Source organism: Athalia rosae, chromosome 6, assembly GCF_917208135.1.
Source record: "Athalia rosae chromosome 6, iyAthRosa1.1, whole genome shotgun sequence".
Lineage (NCBI taxonomy): Eukaryota > Metazoa > Arthropoda > Insecta > Hymenoptera > Athaliidae > Athalia > Athalia rosae.
The window spans coordinates 6,608,578-6,634,216 of NC_064031.1; the positions used below are offsets into that span (position 1 = coordinate 6,608,578).

The following is a 25,639-nucleotide window of genomic DNA, read 5'->3' on the forward strand; positions in this document are numbered from 1 at the left end:
GATTAATTTCACTGTATTATCTTCATTATAATATGAATTCAATTTACACTTCAGTCTAAGTAACACGTGGCCGGCTATGCTAACACCAAAATTCAAAAAATTGGAAATAATTGAATTGTACAGTATTTCGTTCACTACAAAATAAATTTAATTAATTTTATAGCGTCAACAACACGTGGTGATTATGCTTTTAAAATGTAGCTTATATGACACGTTCGTAGGTTTACCATAGCAGCGCCATCTATTGATTACTTACTCAACCCAGTCGGAAGGTATCCACATCTGTTAGAATCATTTGGAGTTAACAGATAATTGTGTCTGTCTAATAATAACAGACAAATAATTAGCAATGAATTAAAATTGCGACTTTATTTTGAGATTTAAACTATCCTATCTCTCAAGTTGGATCGAACTGCACATATTGTGCGAATTTTATTATAATCGGTTAAGTGGTTTAGGAGTCCATTGAGGACAAACATTGTGACACGAGATTTGATAATACTCGGTGCAACATTGCCAGATCACAGGTTTTGTTTCATGTGCGTGAAGTTAGCGTTGAGTGTAGATAGGAATAGAGGTGCGGAAGACGTGGTGGGGGTATGCTTATGTACTTTTCCGTATATACAAGAGCTTTGCCTCCCCACTAGTAGATAGCGCTGACAAAAATTTCCCGATTTTACGCACACGCAGAGCGGTCTCGCGTACATGAGATTACTACCGATGCAAAGGCTCACGGACGGCCCGAGCTTTCCCTCCCCACTACTTGGTGCGCTGCAGTCGGTCACTCACCGCATACGGGTCCCTGTAAATGATATGCACGCACACAATCGATTCTCGCTGGCGCGCGGCGTTCCGATTTTGATCTTACGCGTCGATCGAGAAACTGGCAATTGTGTAGCTTGCGGGGTTGCGAAAAGCGCATACAGAAAGTAATCGAATTAGCACTAGGTGAATTTTTTTTATTTCCCAATTGTTACTGTCAAAATAAGAACTAAGTAATACAATATTATCTGCATCCTTAATTATATCATTCGAATAAAAAAGTAATTTTCAATTTTTTAGTCCTGTCATTCGAATAAGAAATTTATTTTGAAACTCCTCAATCTTAATTTTTGAGTTAAAAACCCGTTTCTGATTTTTAATATTATGATTCGAATTCAAAATTACATATATCATTTTTCACTGAAAATTTAATTTCCAGTTTTAATTCGAAGTTTTGGAATTAATTAATTTGCAATTCTGGTCTCATAACTCGCAGTTTTCCAAATCACCCGTGAGGTACTGCGACAGATTCGTTTCCCTTTATTTTACATGGCGGGTTCCTCACGGGTGATTTGGAAAACTGCGAGTTATGAGACCAGAATTGCAAATTAATTAGTTCCAAAACTTCGAATTAAAACTGGAAATTAAATTTTCAGTGAAAAATGATATATGTAATTTTGAATTCGAATCATAATATTAAAAATCAGAAACGGGTTTTTAACTCAAAAATTAAGATTGAGGAGTTTCAAAATAAATTTCTTATTCGAATGACAGAACTAAAAAATTGAAAATTACTTTTTCATTCGAATGATGTAATTAAGGATGCAGATAATATTGTATTACTTAGTTCTTATTTTGACAGTAACAATTGGGAAATAAAAAAAATTCACCTAGTGCTAATTCGATTACTTTCTGTATGCGCTTTTCGCAACCCCGCAAGCTACACAATTGCCAGTTCCGCGATCGACGCGTAAGATCAAAATCGGAACACCGTGCGCCAGCGAGAATCAAATCTTTCGAAAATGGCAGACAGTAAAATTGATTCTGTGCCTGGAACAGAGTGGATACTACATATTTGACATCATTTCATTTTATTTTCGACGTAAATGAGATCCAAATTGAAAAAAAAAAAACCAAAAGAAAAACCCCACGCACATGGAATCGAACCCACGAGCCTCATGCTATGAATCCGAACGCTTGCCGCTGCGCTGACCATTATTTGTTCCACACGTAATCTTAAAAAGCTTGTGTACTACACATAAAATGTTTAAACAATAATATCTGCAAAACGCTTGGCCATCTCGTCTTTTTACTTGGCTCACTTTAAGTTCTAGTCGAGCCCAACATATACTGTGAATTTGGCCGAAATCGATGACGACGAGTTCTCAACCTCCCCTTGTGAGTTGCTCGATTGCTCTGATTCTGGCAATGAGTTGAAATCGCGGAACGCCGCGCGCCAGCGAGAATCGATTGTGTGCGTGCATATCATTTACAGGGACCCGTATGCGTGTAAGTGACCGACTGCAGCGCACCAAGTAGTGGGGAGGGAAAGCTCGGGCCGTCCGTGAGCCTTTGCATGTGGTAATCTCATGTACGCGAGACCGCTCTGCGTGTGCGTAAAATCGGGCAATTTTTGTTAGCGCCATCTACTAGTGGGGAGGCAAAGCTCTTGTATATAAGGAAAAGTACATAAGCATACCCCCACCACGTCTTCCGCACCTCTATTCCTATCTACACTCAACGGTCCGTGAGCCTTTGCATGGGTAGTAATCTCATGTACGCGAGACCGCTCTGCGTGTGCGTAAAATCGGGAAATTTTTGTCAGCGCCATCTACTAGTGGGGAGGCAAAGCTCTTGTATATAAGGAAAAGTACATAAGCATACCCCCACCACGTCTTCCGCACCTGTATTCCTATCTACACTCAACGAAGTTAGCACCGCCATTCTGAGAATTCAAAAATTCGACAATTGTGCCGGATTGTGCTCGGCTTGTGCTAAAGTGTGCCATAAACCAAAAAAATATATGTCGAACCGGTTCTTCAAAATCGCCTAAAAACGTTTTTTTCGGTAGCACCGCCATTTTGGAAAAAACGAAAAACACCGATTGTGCTGAACTCTTGACGAGTTACAGGTCGCTGTGCCGCCAGAAAGAATTTTTTTACTGTGATAGGTACCGAGATATCGTCGGTCAAAAAAAAAATATAGCACCGCCATTTTGGAATCTCAGAATTTTCTTTAGCGCAAAATGACGCGCGTGAAGTGTGCTGCGTTGTGCCGTAAATAAAAAAATTCCATGATTGACAGTTTGGTCTCAAAATCCAGAGAAATTCCGGACCGAATTCGAGAAAAAAAAAACATTTTTGCAGTTAGGACATGTGCTGCGTTGTGCTACAAGAGCACAATCTTGTACTCCCATGACCTTTTTCTCTCTGATCGACCCTTGACTCTCAACGAGCCGGTATTCGATTTTGGAAAAAAAACAACTTTTCAAAAAAATTAATTTTCGAAATTTGCGAGTTGTGCTGAGTTGTGCTGCGAGAGCACAATCTGTTACTTCCATGACTTTTTTCTCTCCGATCGACCCTTGACTCTCAACGAGCCGGTATTCGATTTTGAAAAAAAAAAAACTTTTCAAAAAAATTAATTTTCGAAATTTGCGAGTTGTGCTGAGTTGTGCTGCGAGAGCACAATCTATTACTCCCATGACTTTTTTCTCTCTGATCGACCCTTGACTCTCAACGAGCCGGTATTCGATTTTGAAAAAAAAACAACTTTTCAAAAAAATTAATTTCCGAAATTTGCGAGTTGTGCTGAGTTGTGCTGCGAGAGCACAATCTGTTACTCCCATGACTTTCTTCTCTCCGATCGACCCTCGACTCTCAACGAGCCGGTATTCGATTTTGAAAAAAAACGAATTTCGAAAAAGAAATAATTACTAATAGAAAAAAATAAAAAAAATGAATGAACTAACTTCGAATGGGACGCGAATGCGGTGTTCGGGTTTTTTTATCGCACAACACATTAACAAGAATGAAAAATATTATTTTATACGATTGCTCCTTTCTAATTTTCTTTTTTTCTGCTCCGGATGTGTTTTTTACGCGCAATCGCTCCGTTTCTGCTCAAGTCGTCGCGTATGATCAATTTTCATGACACCATACTTTTTTTTCTGCATAATTGCTTTTTGTCAGTTTCTGGATTAATAATTTGTAATATCAATATCATGGTTTACTCAAATCACCTGTAATTAAAAATCAAAAATTAAAAAACCTGGTGCTCTCGATAATTGTCTATCGAAACCACATACAATATATCATGTATTTCTTAAAACAAGGTGCACGAGAACACAAAGCACGTATGTAGTCGCTCAATATCCTCGTTCATAGCAACATCAATGTCTTGACGCCTCCCTGACGCTTTTCTTAACTTATCCTCCGTGTTTTGGATAGTCTGCTTCCTCCGGTTCCCATCAGAATATAACGTATATGCACAAGTGTGCTTGTACTTCCGTGCTATCATCGACTATACGGGACTTTGGTTTTTTATGATCATCTTCATAATGTATCCAACGGTTCGCTAATCGTATATACGTCGTATAGTGTCCGACAGACCTGAAACTCTGGCCACCTTGGTAGTCTATGACTCCGGCGATACGGTAATGCTGTCCTTCGACAATCGTCAGAATTTCAGGAAAGTCCTGCAGCGGACACGGCACATTTCCACAGTCACTTTTGATCACAACCTGCGATCCGTAGGTCCTTCGCAGACGAGGAATTTCCCCACAGCATTCCTTCGGAGGATGATGGCCCTGGGCAATTGCCTCGTTCAAATGTTTCACTCCTTCACGCGACAATATGTCATAATTGACACCGAGCAGAACATTTTGTCGAGAACCGGAGTTGCCACATTTTTCACAGCTCCACGTCTCTCTGAAACTCGGATCGTCTTTCAGGAGATATGTGGCCAAGTTAGCAATATTCGATGCTGCGTTAATTTTTATAATATTATTCCGGAACGGTTCCTGGGGTAATTGCTCGATATCTCGCAGAAGAAAAGCACGGTTCTTATAGAACTTTGCGCAGAGGCCCTTAGTGATCAAGTCGACCGCGACGGAGAAAATGCGGGACGATGTATTAATCACTGTCGAATTGTAGACTTCATTGTTCGACATTTGCATCGCCAAGGTTTGACAGATGCTATCGAAACCGCATGTGTTATAAGGAAGGAGCACCAGACCTTTGCGATCACGGACGCTTGGACAGTGATTTCCATTTGGTATGACTGGCAGCTCTGTATAATTATAGCATTCTGATTGATATTGCGGGAAGGGGTCAGCATATCCAAATCTTTTTTTCTTCTTGTCATTTTTATTACGCCAATTTTGTTCGGCAATGAGTTCCGAAAGAGCCGGCAGATCGTGATCGTCGGATTCCGCGGCGTCGTCTGTAGCAGTAGCCACCCGCTCTGTCGAAATATTCAATTTTGAATCTTCCTCCGGCTAATCAGTTCGGATGAGGTTTGGCTGATCAGACTTGATGGGCAACGGTTCTTCACTCTCATCTTGCCCTACCATTGCAAGCTTAATTCGGCCAGAGAAAGATAATATATGCCGACTTACGAATTTATCCACACGGAGGGGCAGCACTTGATTTTTCGCCACCCGATGTTTTAAATCGTTGAATTCCGACTCGACAGCCGCCGAGGTAGCATTCACGGTCCCGTAGCCAAATATCGGTCGCATTACTTCGGTGTATAGTGGAAAATAGGGAAGTAGGACTCTCAACTTCTTGGCTACTTCGAGGCAATAAAATCCATTAACGTCATCGGATTCCGACTCCTTGCTGACTAATTCAACGCAATCTTCATACATCTGACCAGCCCACTGCCATAGGTCCGTATCGGCCATGTCGTGTTGATCGATGTGGTCGGGGTCGTGTTCACCAGAGTCACCGAGGTAATCCTCATCAACATCAACCCGAGTATCACCCCTCACGTGCATCGTCAGCACTGACCGTGCACGGTCTGCCAGAGAGTTCTTGCTCAAATTCGGGCTCAATGTGAGGAGAAGTATGGCCTTGGCGATCTCCTCTATGTTTCTCAAAGTTTCCTGTTTTCTTAGAATTGCTATCGATCTAAGATACAATTGACGCACGCGGGGTGGTTTCCCACCAAAGCATTTCCACCTAGAGATCATGTTCGCGAAATGACACACGTCTAGCCTCAACATACAGGATGGTAGTCGGGTTGGTGGTAGCCTTATCGCTTCAAAACATACGCACAAATAGTGCTTGAGGCTAGGTTGCTGAGCGAATGCTCTCGCAACTGCTCCTAATAAAGCCCTATCAAAGTCAGTCACAACTTCCTTTGGAATGGGGAATGACGATTTTTCGATCGTTCCTGCTCTTAAAAATTCGAAGAGCCAATACGCAATGGCATTCGTATTCTGTGCCGCCGAAATCATTTGGAATATTGGCACTGTTCGCGACTCAACTTGTGCCACAGCTTGATATAGGTAGAGATGTGGACTCAAATCTCCATTTGGCAATCTTAATTTTTTCACAAGGGAGCCAGTTGCATCAATGTACAGCGTATTTGAAAATTTCTCAAAAATTGCCATTTGCGCCTGCGTCCAATAATGAATAAAGAACGGGTCAACACCAATCGCCCGGATTGCACCTTCATACATCGAACTATACTTGAATGACTGTAAACTCTCGTATACATTCGAGGTCTTAATACCAAGCAACTGATTTTGCCTCTCCTCCTTGGCTTTTCGCAGAACTGAACCTTTGAATAGGTGAGCTGGTTCATCATCCCCAAAATCCATCAATTCATCTGCTTTGTTCCTTCTCCATATACAAGGTAATACATTACCATCGACCATCTGTTTAGCAACTTTCGTTCTATTTGAACCTTTCAGCTGCCTCTTTTTTGTATGCTTAATAGTTGCATCAAAGTCTTCAATAACGCATTCCATAATAATTGGACTACCTTCTTTTGGCGCGTGAGTAACACGACCTGAAAAAAAGCATAAACATTCCGGACATTTTGCTGTAACGCTCATGTACTACCCGGTTTCAGATGATTTTATGTTTCTGAAACTAAGCGCGCAGGGTAGCTTAGTTTGGCTGAATATTTTTCCGTACAACACATTGGTCCACGTACGTCGTTTGAGCGTACAAAGTCTACGCTTGCCACGCGATTTAAATATATAGTCGACTTCCTCTGGTTTCATTTCGTCCCATATATCATCGATATTTGGGGAAAACTCTTTGCGATTTTCACCGTCAACAGTATCAGCGGTACTGTTACCGATAGATACATTTTGTGAAGAATCAATGTTGAAAAACTGCAAGAGTTCCGTGTGAATGTCATACCTGTTTTATTTTACGATAGTATAAATGTATTTCGGACTGAGGCGATGATCAGAGTCCATCGCATCCGATACATTTCGAAACACATCTGATTTCGGTGGAAGGACTGTCCCGTAGTCATTTAAAACCTTGAAATGCGGCAGGCGCAATAATTGCCTCAATTGGGCAATATCTGGCCGGGGAAACATACCGCCGACGTAGTTTGGATTTTAATTAAATATGACTCAAAGAATCTTCAGTGTCGGTAAAACGTATAGTAAGGCAAGAGTAAAGCGTCAGTGAAGAATAAGATATATGAATATATATATATATACGCCACAACTTATCTTTCCTCTATAGATATATATTTCAATATCTCGGTATTCGTAAATACAAAATTCAGCGTTATTCAATTCTGGGGAAAAAACATTCGATAATCAAACGCAGAGTTAACAACGAAGCGCACGAAGTCTAACGCTCGAGAGTCAGCACCAGAATGAGGTATGAGCGCACCGAACCTTCACCGCTGCCACTTATCCCCTCCAGCGCGAACTAGAGCCCCACGTGATTCGCTCTACCGTGATCGCTACTGAATGCGCTGAAGGCCTAACCAGCGCTCGCGTAGCACTACTCGCAAATTCTGCCAGTTCACGCTGAACAAAGTCATCGGAGTAAAAGATTGTGCTCTCGCAGCACAACTCAGCACAACTCGCAAATTTCGAAAATTAATTTTTTTGAGAAGTTGTTTTTTTTCCAAAATCGAATACCGGCTCGTTGAGAGTCAAGGGTCGATCAGAGAGAAAAAAGTCATGGGAGTAAAAGATTGTGCTCTCGCAGTACAACTCAGCACAACTCGCAAATTTCGAAAATTAATTTTTTTGAAAAGTTGTTTTTTTTCCAAAATCGAATACCGGCTCGTTGAGAGTCAAGGGTCGATCGGAGAGAAAAAGGTCATGGGAGTACAAGATTGTGCTCTTGTAGCACAACGCAGCACATGTCCTAACTGCAAAAATGTTTTTTTTTTCTCGAATTCGGTCCGGAATTTCTCTGGATTTTGAGACCAAACTGTCAATCATGGAATTTTTTTATTTACGGCACAACGCAGCACACTTCACGCGCGTCATTTTGCGCTAAAGAAAATTCTGAGATTCCAAAATGGCGGTGCTATATTTTTTTTTTGACCGACGATATCTCGGTACCTATCACAGTAAAAAAATTCTTTCTGGCGGCACAGCGACCTGTAACCTGTAACTCGTCAAGAGTTCAGCACAATCGGTGTTTTTCGTTTTTTCCAAAATGGCGGTGCTACCGAAAAAAACGTTTTTGGGCGATTTTGAAGAACCGGTTCGACATATATTTTTTTGGTTTATGGCACACTTTAGCACAAGCTGAGCACAATCCGGCACAATTGTCGAATTTTTGAATTCTCAAAATGGCGGTGCTAACTTCACGCACATTTTTGTTTCAGTGTTCTAAGATTGATACACTATCAGATATTAGATCTTACAATCATCCTTAGTGTATAATGCATCGTAAGCTGTATACATAGGCAATACAGAATACATATGGGTACGTATGTGGCAAAAAAAAATTTCTCTGAACCTTGTGAGAATATTTATCTGAGATTTGTGTAAAAATTTCAGATTTTTGACACTTATTGATTTTAATTTCAGCAGTTCAAAGATAGCCAAGGATGTCATATTTCGGAACAGTGAAAAAAAATCTCGATACACCTTTTTTTTTACCAAATTTCCCGTACTTTTTGAAAAAATTGATTTTGACTATCCATGGCCTTCAAAATGACCCTCTCGGTCATTCAAGTGCCAAAATTCCTCGTTCAGAAATTTATAGAATTCTAAACTTTCTAATATCTTCTCTTTGTCTTCTGCGATTTTTCTTCAGAAGTTTCAGTTTTTGCGTGTAAAATTAATTTTGTATATTATAATTGCAAAATGATGATTATGAAAAAAATGTTTTGTACGAATGCTGCTTAGCTTTTCTTGTAGAGTACGATTCTGCAATACAAAATATGAATTTCCGCTCGGAAAACCAAGTGACCCTCAAAACCCCCATACAATCCAGCTAAATTTCAAGATCTATGGTATTATTGAATTTTCTTTCTATGATTCTGCAATTATTGTTTCAAAAATTTTCCAAAATAATCCTCAGTTTTTGAGAAAACACCTTGTAACACTTTGAAAAATATATCCTGTATATATGGAGGGTACAATCCACTATGCCGTGCATTCGTGCATTTTTGGATTTTGTGTTCTGCTTGTTGAGACATTACTGCAATAATTTATCACGGGTAAAACAGCCATGTATAACTGTATCTAATATATCACGTTAAAAATTTATGGATACCGTGTATAACATGGCTAATGTCGCTTGGTCACATATCTGTCGGTCAAGTCGAACAGTTTCATAAAATTATCATATCGACCTGTTGAGCAAATCATGGGGTTTTAGGTAATTCTGTGAGTGAAACAGCGTCCTGAAGCGAAATCCTCAAAAAAGATATTTTCGCCGAGCGCGCCGACCACATTCAGGTCGCGACACTACAATTTGCCAGCATCTTCTCCGATCTAGTTCAATATATCTATTGTTATACGTTCCAGCGATCGCAAATCTATCACTGTCACGTTGCGGCCGCCAAGATAGCCTTGCCAACAGACGACGGACGACATCTCACTTCCGTTAGTTCTGTATATCACGCAGCCAGCGCAGTGATCGGTATCCAATTAAAACGCTGTCTTTCTGGGGGTTAACGAATAGCATCCGCTGTGTGATTGCAAACTCAGTGCGCTGACACCACTTGCCAGACGACAGAAAGTAGAACCTTTCTCAGCTGCGACAGTTACTACTTGGCGGATTCCCTTATGTATTCTAGTGAAATAGTTTCTTATTCGTAGAGATGTACGCCAAGTGTGTTCGACTGTGGACCACTGAAATAGAGATATGCTGGAACGCTTTTTCTCGTGGTGTGGGGTAGCATATTCGCTCGAAGAGAGAGATAGCTCAACAGAGGATCTTTGTCCTTTTCTCTACAGTCCCAACCAAACGCATGTCCTCGTAAACAAAACGCATAACCTGTGCAGGTGAAATGCGTGAGGTGATGTTGTGGTTAGTTCTCTTGTATAGTGTGAATTACACTTTGTAAACATGGTTAAGAACTGTTGCATAAAATCGTACAAAGTGGTTTGGTCCCCCAATCAAAATATATCATTCTTTGCGTAAGTAATATAATCATTTATTACGAAGTGCGTAGCCTCTAGCCTATAAGTTGAAATCTGAAATCTGGGGCAGTTGGTACAACACGCTAGCAGCTGATAAATTCGACTGTCGTTTTGATTCGCGCTTGCGCACACAAATCAGCTGCGCAAGTTCACCTTGTCCTCTCGTATAATGTATACTGTGCACGACATGAATATTAGGAATACATAAGGTATGTTCGGTAGGATGATTTTTTTTTCGCTATTATTTTCACTGCCTCCACTCAAATTTCGTTCAATATGTCCAACAAGAAATTCCCTGAAATTTTCACAGAGGGTGCAGGGATTTTCCATTTAAAATACATGTAGATTGAGTTTTCTTTTTTTTTCAATTTTATCAGAGACACGAAAATGCAATGCAGGCGTAAAATCTTGGTATCACAAATTAAAGCTTGATATCTTAAGAAGTATTATTCGAAACATTTTGGTCTCAGGGACCTTCTTTGTAGGAAATTAAATTTCCAACGTAATGTTTCTTCAGATTTTTTCGGTAAAGATGACGACATCGTCCACAGTTTTATAAATTTTGTATTCATTTTTCGAATGGCCGGTGGAAAAACCCTAGATCCCGGACCGGTCGACCAGAATAACTCCACATCGAATACGGTGTCCATGGGACTGCAGCCTTCTACCGAGCCTCATGATTCACCCTGTCTCACCCAACCTAACTTACAATTAAACTAACTCAACGTAAAGATTGGACACAAATAATATCGGAGAGCCAGTTTATACAAATTTATCGCATCAAATAAATGATCACCAGTCGAGCATGGCATGGTTATAAGAGATATTTATAGGTTGTGACGTTGCATTTTTGCCGCCGTCACTTTTGTCGTGAAAATACCGTTTGAATCCCGTATTGTCCGGATATAAATTCCGCCTTATCGCGATCTTCAAGGAACGGTCTATGTTTAGCAATTATTTGTAATTCAAATTTATCGCTCTTTTCCCGTTATTATTCTGTAACCCCTTTCGCCTGTACTCACCGAGACCATCGGAATCATCGTGAACATCGAGAACATCTGGACCTTTATGACCCGTCACCTGACGGAGTACCACCATAATACCGTACCTGACGCTTTGATGAGAAGGAAGTTTGGAAACTGTGTCTGGATACCACGCGAACGGCGTACAGGGTCAACGCCGATCTGCCGAGATCTCCCGTTATCGAACGACTTATCAGCCTGGAGCTGAACCAAAACAATGCGATGCAGTTGGATGCCTCTGCAACGGCGTACAGGGCTGTGCGTCCTCCAAAAAACGCACGACCAAGCCTCCCGTTGCCCAGACTCCCCAGCCAGGAGCTGGACTAATCCCTCGGAAACCTATTGTCTCGGCCGTTGAAGGATCACCGTGGTTGGCCGAGAAAGCTCCCGGTGATCCATCCAGGAGGACTGCGAGGAAGGACGTGGATGCAAGTCCCGGTGTGGCGCACCACGATCCCGCTTCTCCGGTTTGCCCGTGGAGGGACCCGGAGAAGTCTTCCGAGATGGCAACAGGACCAGGAGTACCGAAGCCAGCGACACGCCGGGCAAATGCTGATCCCCATCACACGTCGTATCGCCAACGGTGAACCCCAGGTGACACCACGCATCGCTAATTGCTCCCACCAGTCATCCGGTACCGCGGCACGCGTTCCGCGCACGCCAAAAAGGATCTACCGAGGGTGGGAAACCGATAACCAATAATTGCCAAAATTATGGATCACGAGGTCGAGCCCCATCATCGAACACCGAAATCATCGTCTGATCCCCGGAACCAGCGAGGATCTCGATCTTTTGCTACGCCGACAGTCCTGGCGACCTGACGCTTTCATTCGCCAGTTGAAGTTCCTTAGTATGATCAATTGACAGTTTCTTTAGTTCTGCCTTTCGTTAATTTGCTTCTCCACTTGTTCATTTATTTGGCTCATTTTAGTTCATTAGTTCTCTTTTCTTTTTCTTTTCTTTTATCGTGTGTGAGTGAGCGACGCTCCGGTTATCGTCCAGCAAGGTGAGGAACTCAATATTTCCTGTGAAGCCAACGATAGCTCACAGTGAGGCAAATTTATTTGGTTTATCGCCCGGAGTGTTGGATCAAGGCATCTCTCTCCGGATTTCCGTATCGTATCGCGCCGATCCGAATTATCCGAGGGCCGATTCTTTGATAATTGGAGATAATCTCGGGGATGATTATCAAACCGTTACCGTTCTCGCCATCGCCATCGCCCGCTTACGCTCTATTGCATTATCTCGCTTTTATTTGGTTACCTGCAATTTGGCTCCCCTTATTACCGTTTTACTCTCTTGTCACCGTCCTTGAAGACTTTCGCTGTAGTTGTAGCCGTGGGAATAGCCCACGTAATTCAAAGATCTCTTTATTTTCGGTTGGTGCTAGAAAACCCCACGTTAATCCGCCTAACGAACCCTTACGCCCGCTGCCTAACGCAGCGTAATTATGGTCTTATCTTGTGGTCTGCTGGGACAATTAATTTCCGCTTGACGCAATAAGTTCGCCTGTCCATCGTGACACATTTCCGCCTGTCCAAGTGACGCGATTCCCGACAGCTGATTGCTGACACTCAAGTCCCTCTACCTCCCCGTCTTTTACCTGAGCTAGTTGAGTTGCCGCCCGTCACAGATCTCTTTAAAAATCGGATCTTGATCTCGATTTCGTCTTGTCGACTTCTACGTGACGCACCAGCGTCTGGCGCTCAAACGAGCAAATCAGTTATTGTGGAGTTTATTTTTTCAAATAAGAAGAGGGACGCGCCGTAGGGTAACGACGAGGCGGTTCATCCCTTCCGTTAATTTTCAATCGGAAAATCGTGATTACAATTTCTATGATTGTACACATAGTACGAAACATCCCGAAACGTCTTACCACACAAGTTTCAAAAGTAATCAAATCGCTACGTCTTTGGTACAATTGTCACATTATACGGGGTCGGTTGCGAATGATTTTGATAATATTTGAACGTTATCGCGAAAAATGCACGTCCTTCTCCGACGCAGTGATGGCGGCGGCTATGCCTCCGACCGGGGTACGGGAGACCAGAAGGAAATCAAGCTACGAGTAGAGATATTACGGGAAATAAGTATGAAGTGACTTACCCTGATTTCCGATGTGTTCGATACGAGCTGGGTGATCCGATCGCTGGCGTGACAAGCGCGCTCGGGTGAGCTGGGAAGTGGTTGTTGGGTTGCAGAAATTAAATATACACACACCAAAATTAAAGTCACTAAAAATGATATATTCAAGCAGCGAATTAAAACTGAGTTTATACAAGCGACTTCTAATTATGATTTCCACAAAATGAATGTTAACAAAACGATAATCAAATTAAATTTACGGCTGAAGGGATTCTCTTCTGGTCGCACTTCTTCGATTAACACGAGTTAGCTTATATTTTCAGCCTTTGGCTCGATTCCCGTTCCGCAAAAATATTCAAAGTCCACAGCATGGGACTGATTGAGTTCAGAGTCGAGGAGTTGCTACTTCTGCAAATGCGTATGGCTTAGATGTTCAACGCAAGTAACGCAGGTTGATTCGGAAGCGAGGAATGCTGCTGTGCATTGGTTTTTCTATAATGGTAGTGCGGACCACGGAGAGAGACCCTTAGTTTCCCTACTTTTTCTTATCTAATTTCTATCGCTGTCCCCTTCCTGGCCAAGGTGGCAGTATAATATACACATTTTTATCACTTGCGCTTTTTTCCTAAGGCGGTCCTTCAGAGTTCCCAGGATCTTATTAGCCTACGGTATTCATAAGTACGTGCATAAGCACTCATTGACACTAGTATAGCGAAGTTGGGTGTTATCGGTGTGACGAATGCATATGTGTATCTTAATTAAGACTTATTTGTGTAAGTATGATACTGAAGCTAAATCTCATTGATATGATAAAATATCTGATACGTGTGTCTGTAAAGGATTCAAATGTGTAGGTGAGGCGAGACCATACCAAAACAGCGAGAATTATTATTTAACGATAAGTCAGTTAAGCATCGGTATAATCCCTGTTCCGTCACTCTCAATGAAGAATTAAAATTATGGTTTCGACGGAGAATGATGACGACGATCAAAGTGAAGCAATTGTATCGAATCTGTGGAAAAAGTTGACATTCTGGGTGGGGGCGACCGTAGGACGTGACACCTCCCCCCTTGATGGTTTGACGAAACTCGAGGCGTTTCATAAATTTTCAATTCGGACCAAGGGTTGGCGTTTGGGTTACGAGTATTGGGATTTCTTCGGTTTCAGGGAAATCTGCCGCTGGCGGGGCTTCGAGGGTAGGTCCGCGTTGCTGCTGCGACTGGGTTCCACGAAGCGGCAAAAGTGTGACGACCAGCCGTAAATGGTATGAAGAGTACGCCCGTGTATCAGGATGGCGGTCATTGTTTCATCGTAATTACGATGAAATGGATTCCCACGAATGGTTGATTCAAAAGACATATAAGGATGAACATGTTGGATTCCAGGTATCTTGGATAACATAATGAGGGTTGTCTTGATCTCATAGGTTTTCGACTGAGAATCCTTGTCGGTCAGTAGGTGACCCATCCATTCATTCGAGGACTGTTGGCTTCTCGACTGGAAACATCATACGTTCTTTGCAGTTCTACCAGATGTTTCGGTGTGTAAATTTATCTTGTAGCCAGTGCTCTTGAATTGGTTCAAGTCGGCCTTGCCGTAGATTGATTAACAGTGGAATCGACTGTTTTTGATCGATAGAGAACTTTTGTTTTTTCTCGTTGCATGACGTCATCCCAGCTTCTGCAGGGGTCAGCATATTGAGTCCCTTTGCATTTTTCACCAGGTGAAGTATCTTCCGCCAACGCGATGTTCGTCATTTCGCCAAATTGTTTTTGCACATGGAGATAACTTCCTGCCGTTGTCGGTTACGTATTGACCCATGCTATTGTGCAGGGCTGATACGTGGCATTGCATTCCGCGATAAACATGTTTCCGTTGATGATAGCGTTGCACCAACTAATTGCGAGTAGCCATGTTTTGAGTCGTACTTGGTGAGCGATGATCGGATGTAAGGTGGTGGCGTCTCGATGTGAAGTTCAGGAATTTCCTATTCTTCTGCGTCGTCGAGGGATAGGATTGATACGTTGAGATTGGGATTCCCGCAATCGCACCTTACTAGCGCCCTTGTCGAAATTGACGATAGTAAAAATAACTATGATCGGTATCGTCATTCTTTGTCGTATGATTTTTGATTCTTATGATCAACTTACGAAAACAATGATTTATTTCAAATTAAAGTATTGTTGGAAACAATTTGTGTTGGGTTTGAGCAAATTTGTCTTCTCTAGTTCTGGATGTTCATTATCTGACTTTGATTTCTTTCTCTTTGTTGCTTGAATTTAGGTTCGTTGGATAAGGTTACAATTTGTGTTCAAAATAATTGAAATGAAGTCACAACTATGTGCTTGTAAATTAGGTAGAGTCAAACCACAATGATAAAAATTGATTTTTCTAACATATCAACTCGATTTTACTCTTTTTATATTTTTTCTTTGTTGCTATCAAGTTGTAACGTTTTTTTTTGTTTTATTGTATTCATATGATAGGGCAATTTAGTTTCGGTAAATCTACATTTTTACAGGCTTATGAAGAATCAATTATTTGAATGCTCACTAGCATAAAATTTCATTATTGCTTCGGTCCTCTTGATGTACATAATTTTTGTATATAAATAAATAGTGATAGGCCACTGAATCACACGGTCAATACATACACAATAATAAACATGAAAAATGTGACAGCAATTAAAATAAATTAATTGGTGTATATATAAAATATCTGGGTGCAATGGTAGATGTATAAAATATATAGCGATTCAACCACAAAATGATTGTATATGTATATATGAAAACAGAAGAAACGACGAGGCAGGCAAATGGTCAATACATGAATACCAATCAATGTATAAATATAGAATAATAAATATGTGTATATAAGACGAAGATTAATAAAATAGAATAAAATAGTACGGGCTATCGACATCAAAATACAATCTTCGAATATGCTCTATTCCCCTGGCGTATAATGCTATGATAAAATATGTGGTATAACTACTTATCTATAGATCCCTCACACTCCCTATAATTTTTCATGATTTTAACAACTCCAATTTTCTTTAAATCCTGATATCTAGAAATCGGGTACAAATTAGTTAATAATAATAAATTTTCGTTCCCCTTAAAGTGATCTTCGAAAATAAAAAATTTCATTTCTAAAGATTCAAGTTTTTGAAAATCATTGTCGGAAACTTTTCGGAAATCATAAATAGTTCGGCATTTCTAAGTTAAAACCGATATCAGAAATGATAAAAATTCGCGAAAATAAAATTGATTCATGCAAAACAATATTTCACACTTCCAACATGAGATGTGAAATTTTTTTTTCAAAAGTTAAATCACTTTTCGTAGATTGTAATGTTTTTGAAATTATCAGTGTAGTTTTTCATTCAATCGAAGACACATCGTAATAAAAAGAAAAACTATTAGAGACAAAATCGTACCCAACTTTCGAAATTTGATTGATTAAACTTTATGTATGACTAAATATTTGGTATTTCAGTCTCAAGGCGATGATACCGGTACAGATAGCGAAACTTCTGATATTCAATTAGATCAGTTCGCGTTAGTACGACAAAACTGTTTTACCGGGGATGAAGAATTTGCGGAGCTAACAAAACCACGTTTGAACATAAAAGACGTACTAAACAAAAGTACATCTGGAAAGCATATACTACAACCGAACAAACAAGAAAAAATGTTATCACGAAAGTCTCGTAATATTTTGGTTGATCTGATCACTACGGAAGCACTGAATAATGAAAATACGTATGTATTATACAATTGATTTCAAGTGCTATATAGGGTGTCCCATTTCAATCTATTACCATAGGTTACTCATAGGTAAAGTTATTCGATGTTGCTTACTCCAATAGTAAAAACTTCAACACCAAATAACTTTGAAAGGAGTGGATTGAATGAAAAATGTTAATCGACGTTTCTTGTAGCGCATCGAATTTCCTTCAAGAATATGTATTTCATTTATTTGAATATTGATATTTCGGGTACTTACAAAAATCCAAAATCGAAATGTAAAATTGAAAAAATAAATCAATGTTTAAGGCTCGATTACAAGGAAACGGCTTGTCTTACGTTTATTCAAGAAGAGAGCTTTTTTGTAGGAAATTCAATTTCCTTTGAGAATACGCATCCCTGAAATTTTTCAGATTGATAATTGACAAGTTTTGAGTAAAAAAAGGCGATTACTGTTAAAAAACCAATAGTCGTAACGATGCACCCCTTAATATTATTATTAAGGGCTCAAACTTTCACGATAATTTTCTTTCATCATCATGAATGATATTTTCACAGTATCGTTGAAAAAAAAAATAGTCGTTTTTTTTGGCCCAGTCTAACCTTTATACTTACCGTTGTCCATATAAGGAATATTAAGATACCATATATATTGGTTGACATATATATCAATGAATATTTGAAGTTTAATACACTTTTGGTCTTCAATCTGGTGGTACGTATTACTTCTTCCGCTCCCGCATCGCTCAAATAATTGAAACCCCAGACAATTTGACCTCATCTTTGACATGACTGTAATTGTACTTTGATCCAATCTCAGATCTCGTTTTCAAAAAAACTACGAAGGTGTTTGTTATGAATAGCACTGGCTCTTCATTGAAATGAATGTTTTTTTGGGATAATCAAATCGAAAACTAAGAATAATACTGCCATTCATTTCAACGAATTTTTCGTTTTGTACATGAAGATCAACGAGTTGAGTAGAATAATTAGTTATTCCGGAATTTCGTTGCGAGGATCTGACTACACCAAGTATCTGTTTGGAGTGAATGTCGTTATTTATTGCATGAAAAACTAAGATTCCATTAATCCAACAACATTAATTAATCAAATGAAATAAGTAGGTATTCCAGGACTATATCAATATGATCTGACTAGATTGAATATTGGTTTCCATCAATGCTTGAACGTCATTTATTGAAAGCATGAGATTGATCACAACATACCGATAACTGAGTTCATTGGACGATGATGATGGTTGATCCAACCAAATATTTTATCACTTTAATTCAATTGCAAAATATTATGGACTGTTTTCGCATTTGATTTGATAGTAAACATGACTTAATGCAGCATTTCGATTAGTCGATTAGAAAATCATGTGCTCTTGATCTAATCGAATATTTTTCTCGAGTGGATTCCGTTAATTCTTAAAACAAGGTAATATTTGATTTCTGCAAGAATATTAACTTATCAATTTGGAAGAATGGGTAACTCAAAATTACCAGACTATAATTTGATTCAACAAAATATTTGTTTCCTCCAAATAGTTCAATCAACTAAATCATTTTGTCGTCCCAAGCAAAATGTCATTTCGCGGCCCGCGATCGCCATATTTTGTTGAATAAAATAATTTTGACTTGACTCAACAAATCCTTTTTCTGCGTGTATGAACGTCAGCCCACCGCGGTGGCCCAAGGAGGAGAGTCATACCACTCTCGTTACTTGTCTCATTGTTACCCCCCCCCCTTTCAATACTTATTCCCCTCTACTCTCTGACTGATATAGACACGTTACAAAGTTTTGTTTCGCTTCCCTTTGAATATCATATTGAGTGTTTCAAATGAATTTGATGTAAATATACAAGTTCAGCGTAACCTCACACACAGCGCTTACACATACAGACAGACACATAACATCCTGGCGGGGGAATAGCGTGCGCGCGCACACCACTACGAGGGCCCCTTCTTCTCCATCGGGACTTCGGCACGGATGGACCCGTGCAATCTACAGTGTATCTTATATCTACTACTAGCGTGTTTAACTGTATATATATACTACTGATTAATAAACTAATAATGAACACTTGATCGCCTCTTATTCTTTATTGAAAACAACAGAATTAATGAGGTACATTACGTTAGTTCTGTCTAGTTTATCTTCTATTATCAAGAGACTCGGTAGAGTCTCGCGCCAAGTACATTCAAAAGAAAAAGGACGCGCGGACTACCGAGTATCTATACCGGTAGGGGATAGGAAAAGCGCTGTAGCGCCGACTGTTTCATTAAGTATCTTCCTAAATCATTAGCTTTCTGGTAAATTTGAATACACTTTGGCGATATAATGTGAAGTGAAACTTTCATTTGAGCCTGGATTCAACGGAATCGGTGGTCGGAGAGTTGAGATCTGATAATCTTTGATCACCGGCAGACTCATTTCATCAGATTCACCATCGTCGTCATCATCGTACATCCGCTTATATTTTTGCGAATAAGAAACCTTTTCAAATAAATGTGATACATAAGGGAAACCCGAAAGTAGTAACTGTCGCGAGTGAGAAAGGTTCTACTTTCTGCCGTCTGGCAGGTGGTGTCAGCGCACCGAGTTTGCAACCACACAACGAATCCTATTCGTTAACCCCCAGAAAGGCAGCGTTTTGATTGGATACCGATCACCGCGCTGGCTGCGTGAGGGATATACACAACTAGCGGAAGTGAAATGTCCGTCGTCTGTTGGAAAGGCTATCATGGCGGCCGTAACGTGACAGTGATAGATTCGTGATCGCTCGAACGTAGGACGTATAGTTGTACGGCACATGGCCCCGTAACAGACCTTTCAGTTTCGCAAATGAACCTAAATAAGCGCAGCTCGTTTATCCACCTTATCCATAATTGAAACGTCGGAAGTTCACTCGTCAGAAGGTCGACTACTTGTAAGGTTACGAGGTGACAGCTCGTAAGTAAACGGTAATCGGCAGCGAAAGCGTAATAAAGTTTACAATGCATCGCCATGCAGACGTATTGAATTCAACAAGCAGGGTGTTCAAGGTCGTTGTATCCGCAAGGCAATCACGTGAGTAACAAACATCATTGGTGCGAGTCGATCACAAACTTTGCATTTCTAACATACCCACTGTATCGAATCAGAACAACTAACATCTTCCCCCAATTCCCAAGCACAACGATATCGAAAAATACAGCAGCTCACATTCCGGTGTTACAAATCAAAGGTTCCTAATCCCACAGAGAAAGTTCAACGTAGAATGGTCCAACACCACCACCTGGATATTACAAAAGGACGCTTTCCCTCCTGGCACGCCACAAACTTGAGTGTTTTCTTCCAATCCTACTCGGTTCTGAAAGCCGTAACGAAATCAGAGGCAGAAAGACTAGCTAACCTGGAAGTCTTCCGTCGATGATTCTTGTCGTTACGCATCGCAGTCTACAAAACCCAACCTATTTCCCCAGGAGTTCATCGTAAGTCAACCATAATTCATGCTACTATGACGTACCTGCTGTACTGTATCAATACTGTTAACACCTTCCTTCCTACCCCAAGCATACCAAAGAATCCTACTTCCATAGGTGTACCGACACCCACAAATCCATTGGCACCACCTATGAAAATCCGGGAAAGAGGGTACCTCTCCAGAAACGTAACGTACGCAAAGCTCCTCTTCAATCCCACCTGCTCAACAAAGATACAAGAACCCGGAACGGCGGAAGACTATGCAAAACAAAGAAAGTGTACATTGAACAAGGTCGGCCGCAAGGTAAAATCTCGACCATGCACTAGGGAGTTGTCGGTAAGCCAACTACGACCTTTGTCTTGCACTAGTACTTACTCCATCGATTCATCACAACTACCATGTGACCATTTCCTATCAGCACATCAATGTCAAAGAATCCAAAAAGTGTACATGAGTCAGTCGTATTACTAACTCTTTTCCTCATAGTTCAAATCATAACCAACACCTTCCTTTTTCCCAATAGCGTACAGATGTAGAACGATTCGTCAGAACCTGATCCATTGCAACAGACCAAGAGCCTCTCCCCAAAGACCAATTCCGAGCGAACTGATGCCGATAAATCCGGAGCCTACTCTCACCTCACCCGAAATAAACCAATTTCTTTCGTGGCACATCACCCACGAAAAACACCTTTCTCAGCACGATACTACCCGGCAACGAGAACGGTAGCGAATCAAAAGGTGAACGAACCTTCTAAGCGTAGATCTATTTCGGATAAACTCTGCGGAATCGAGTCCAGGCCGTCGGGCCAACGATTTCTTGTGATTCAAGTACGATATTCAATATCACTCTTCAAACTTGCCGTACGAATCCGTAACGCCTAACACCATCCTCTCTCTTCCTAGGATACCGATAACGATGGAAAAATTGGCTCCCGTCCCGATAACAGCAAATCAAAAGTTCCTGTACCCTCAAACAAAGGGCCGCCGCAAAATTCAGAGTCTACCTCAAGCTACGCGGAAAAAGACGATTTTTTTCATGGCCCCTCACACAACACGAGCTCTGCCGCAAACGTATGCGCTGATCAAAGCTGTTGCTGAACGAAATGGTCGAAGATCCACTGAATTAACGACACATCAGCGATGGCTAGACCCCGTCTTGTAGTCACCTAGGGAACCTATTTTATCGACTCGCAAGCATTTTCCTCAGATGCCGACGCACTGGAACAAATGAGCATGCATGCCGATGCCCCACGCAACAACCGGCGCATCGATCAACGTTGTGACGAAGGGTATCGAAAGAAGAGTGTGAAATTCGTGCGAAAGCGTTTGTTTACGTAATACACGTTACCGACAATAACAAACAACATCCACCACTAGCCAATGTCGACGATCACCGTGCGCGTCTCGTCAAAGTGGCCGCGATCCACGCTTGCGTCAAAGTTTCGAATATCGCAGTCCACGAGCGAGCACGAGCCTTGCCGGAGATACCGTAGTCACCGGCGTGAGCGACTTGTTGTGGGATGTCACCCGCGAGGGCTGATTCGGCAGCACATTTGGCAGTAGATGAGCCCTCATAGGTAACATCTCACAACAATATGCCTACGCCGGTGGCTACGCTGACTCCAGCAATAACAAGGCTCGGGCTCGCTCGAAGACTGAGAAATTCGAATATTTCGACGCATCCTCTGATCGCGGCCACTTTCACGCGAAACGCGCGGTATAAGTGTGTTATGCGAGCGGAGTACTGCGACCCAAAGTAACAGCTGCACATGACAAGCATTAGAATAATTGATGATCTATTTGACGTAGCAGTGATCGCAACGAATGGTAATAAATGGGTATTCGAAACAAATGACACCATCATTGTTAGTTTCAGTTCTGGCGTTGCATTGTAATTGTTGTATCGTAGTCATCTGAAGGTCAAGGACGGTTGGAGCGGTATCCAAATGTCGAAGGAAAATTGAAGCGGGTTTCCATATAGCGACGGGGCAGAATAACGTACCGTCGACAGGCCAACTTCGACGTTATAATCATGGGTAATCAGAAATCGAAATCGTCGTTCGAATGAATGTCAGGCTAATCAAATAAACGCATCGAAACAAAATACAAGGGCAAATAATGCTTTATATCCTCCACGAACACCGTCCATAGTCAAAAGTCAGGCTTAAGACTGACCATCGTTGCTTACAAAACAAAGATCTTCAGTCAATAACCGAATATAATCTGAGGGTAAGTTCAGTAGGCGGATATAAATAAAACGAGCATCGTCCGGCAATGTCAAAATTTTTGACGAGGAGGATCATATGTCAGACGTTCATCTTATTCTCGCAGCGCCAAATGTGAAAATCAAACATTGTCCATAAGTACAACAACATCTTTAACGCATCAAATTAATAATACCGGCACAATTACGATTGACTCGACACATAAAACAGACCGCAAAAGTCTGTGACACGTTCTCTACTTTCGAACCTGTTCGAAGTAAATTTCCGCTCGATAGATTTAGCTGCAAGGGACCATCGAACAAGAACAGGCCGAACCGTTAGATATAAAATAACGTGAAAAATGGATATTTGGGGTTTAGCGGAGGGCAATCGAATTCGTACATCCAGTATGCAAATGAAGAAGTTTATTTTGAATCGCACCATGGACCATCGAATCGGATGGACAACCATGAAGAAAGTCAATGCCGAATTTCCAAAAGCAATCGGTCCGCTACCGAGAATTTAGATTCACCAATCTGTCCAGAGAGTGAATGGAGATTGGATAGAATATCAGTCATGAGAAATAAAATTACGAGAAAGCGAGCTCCAACGGCAGGATTAGACAAAATGCACCAAAGATCAACATAATTTCCGTTGCATCTCGTGCAGAAATATGTAACAAACGCGGCGATGTCTGTCTGCTAGAGAAGAGATCTTTTTATTTCAAAAGATATTTTACAACCGGCATCATATCATTATTTGGTCGTAATCAAGACCAAACTACAACAGTTAGTGTCTCAGCAAACCGGAAGTGCAAGGCTTTTGTGTCCAACAAAAGGCTGTGGAATCGAAGAAGGCGGAAGTTCTCAATCGCGTGGCATGCAACCATTTAATCGAAATGGCGGAAGACCAACAGGTAAGAGAGAGCGTGAGCTCATTTTTCGATTTTCTAAAAAGCAATCCACCACCTCGTCCTCAATAATTCGAAGAGAAGCTAACGTGTATGGGTGATTCTCAGATAGCTGTGATTTTTTATGTCTAGTTCTTTATTAATTATTCAACATATTTTTTTTTTATCAAAAAATTATAAATATGATAAATTTGACAGTATTCTACTGTCGACATAACATATTAAAGCATAAATTGTCATAGATCATGAATAACTTATAAAAATATACTCAAAATGTCAGTACCCTGGCATGTCCGATTTTTGTTTTTCAAACTAAATGCATAAATTTCCATAAAGACTCGTTTTATAATCTAAAGTTTAGCTTCTATAACTAAAATCTCACGCATATTTCATCAAATTATGCTGCAATTGTACCAAAATATTGATTGGTAGAAAGAAATAATTGTCATTTATTTATGTCCTAAAATTTTATTTAATTTTTAAATTTAAAATATTTGCCGCCCAAGCGCCAGCGTTCGTTCAGTTTTGTCTGCTCGCTCTGGTGGCATTTTAAAGAAGGTCTATTTGTGCACAGTTCACAGCTGTGTTTTTATTACGTCTATCAAGCTAGCACCGCCACAAGAGAAATATTGAGTTCAGTGTATGTAATAATTAAATGCTAATTAGATGCTAATTGAATGCTCTAATGCCGAATTTGTCGCTCTGCATTTTATAAAAAAAACCTGTGGCGGTGCCAGCTTGGATTCAAGCTAGCAGCGCCACATTGAAAAATCAGCTAAGAGAGGGTGATTTCGAAAAAGTGATTGGGCAGTAATTAAATGCTAATTAGATGCTCCAATAATATCCAAGGCCCGAATTTGTCGCTCGTCATTTACGATTTTTTCTCAATTTTTTTCGATTTTTTCTGCCGTCTGTGGGGCTGCTGACGGTGTCGAGGGTCGAATCTACGATGGGGATGACAAATCCGGAGAATGAATGACATAATAATAGAATGATAATTAGATGCTGATTAAATGCTATAACGACGAATTTGTCGCTCATCGTTTTTAATTTTTTTTCATCCTCAAGGGCTGAATTCGGTGAACTAAGCATCTTGAGGCGAGTGGCAAAAATTTTACACGAATCGAATTTTTCAGGTTCGAGTCATTGGTTGACGACTGGTGACATTGCTTATTCAATGAACATACGACATAGAATCAATCGTCTCAACATGAGTTCACGTAAAAGCTAAAAATGACATTGATTTTTGCACATTCTACCGAAGGGCAGGTACTGTTATGATGATAAAGTCTGCAGAGTTTCAAATTCTTTGGATAATTATTTTAACTGTAATAAAAAAATCAAGAATTAAAAAATTAAGCGGCACGGATTCAAATTAAGATAGAGCCATAGATATATTGAACTAGATCGGACAAGTTGCTGGCAAATCGTAGTGTCGCGACATGAATGTAGTCAGAGCGCTCGGCGAAAATATCTTTTTTGAGGATTTCGCTTCAGGACGCTGTTTTACCTACAGAACGACCTGATACGCTATAAGTCACATGATTTCGCAAATTATTTTCTAGACCGATCGATATAATAATTCGACGTAGATGTTCAACTTGACCGACAGATATGTGACCGAGAAAGATTAGCCATGTTATACACGGTATCCATAAATTTTTAACGTTAGATACAGGCTATGATACAAATAACCTGTAAAACCTGAGGATTCTTTTGGAAAATGTGTGGAACAAAAGTTGCAGAATCATGAAAGGAAAATTCAATAACACATGATAATACCATAGATATATCGAACCTAATTTAGTTGAAAAATTTTGGGAAATTTTTTAATGCTTGATCTTCA

General features: G+C 40.6%; 1 long non-coding RNA gene across 1 annotated transcript; it reads left to right on the forward strand.

The window, feature by feature from the left end:
- The first annotated feature begins 714 nt into the window (after nucleotides 1–714).
- LOC125501481 lies at nucleotides 715–1,662 on the forward strand. Its single transcript, XR_007279064.1, has 2 exons — nucleotides 715–849; nucleotides 1,279–1,662. It is a non-coding gene; the product is annotated as an uncharacterized LOC125501481 (long non-coding RNA).
- Nucleotides 1,663–25,639: the final 23,977 nt, after the last annotated feature.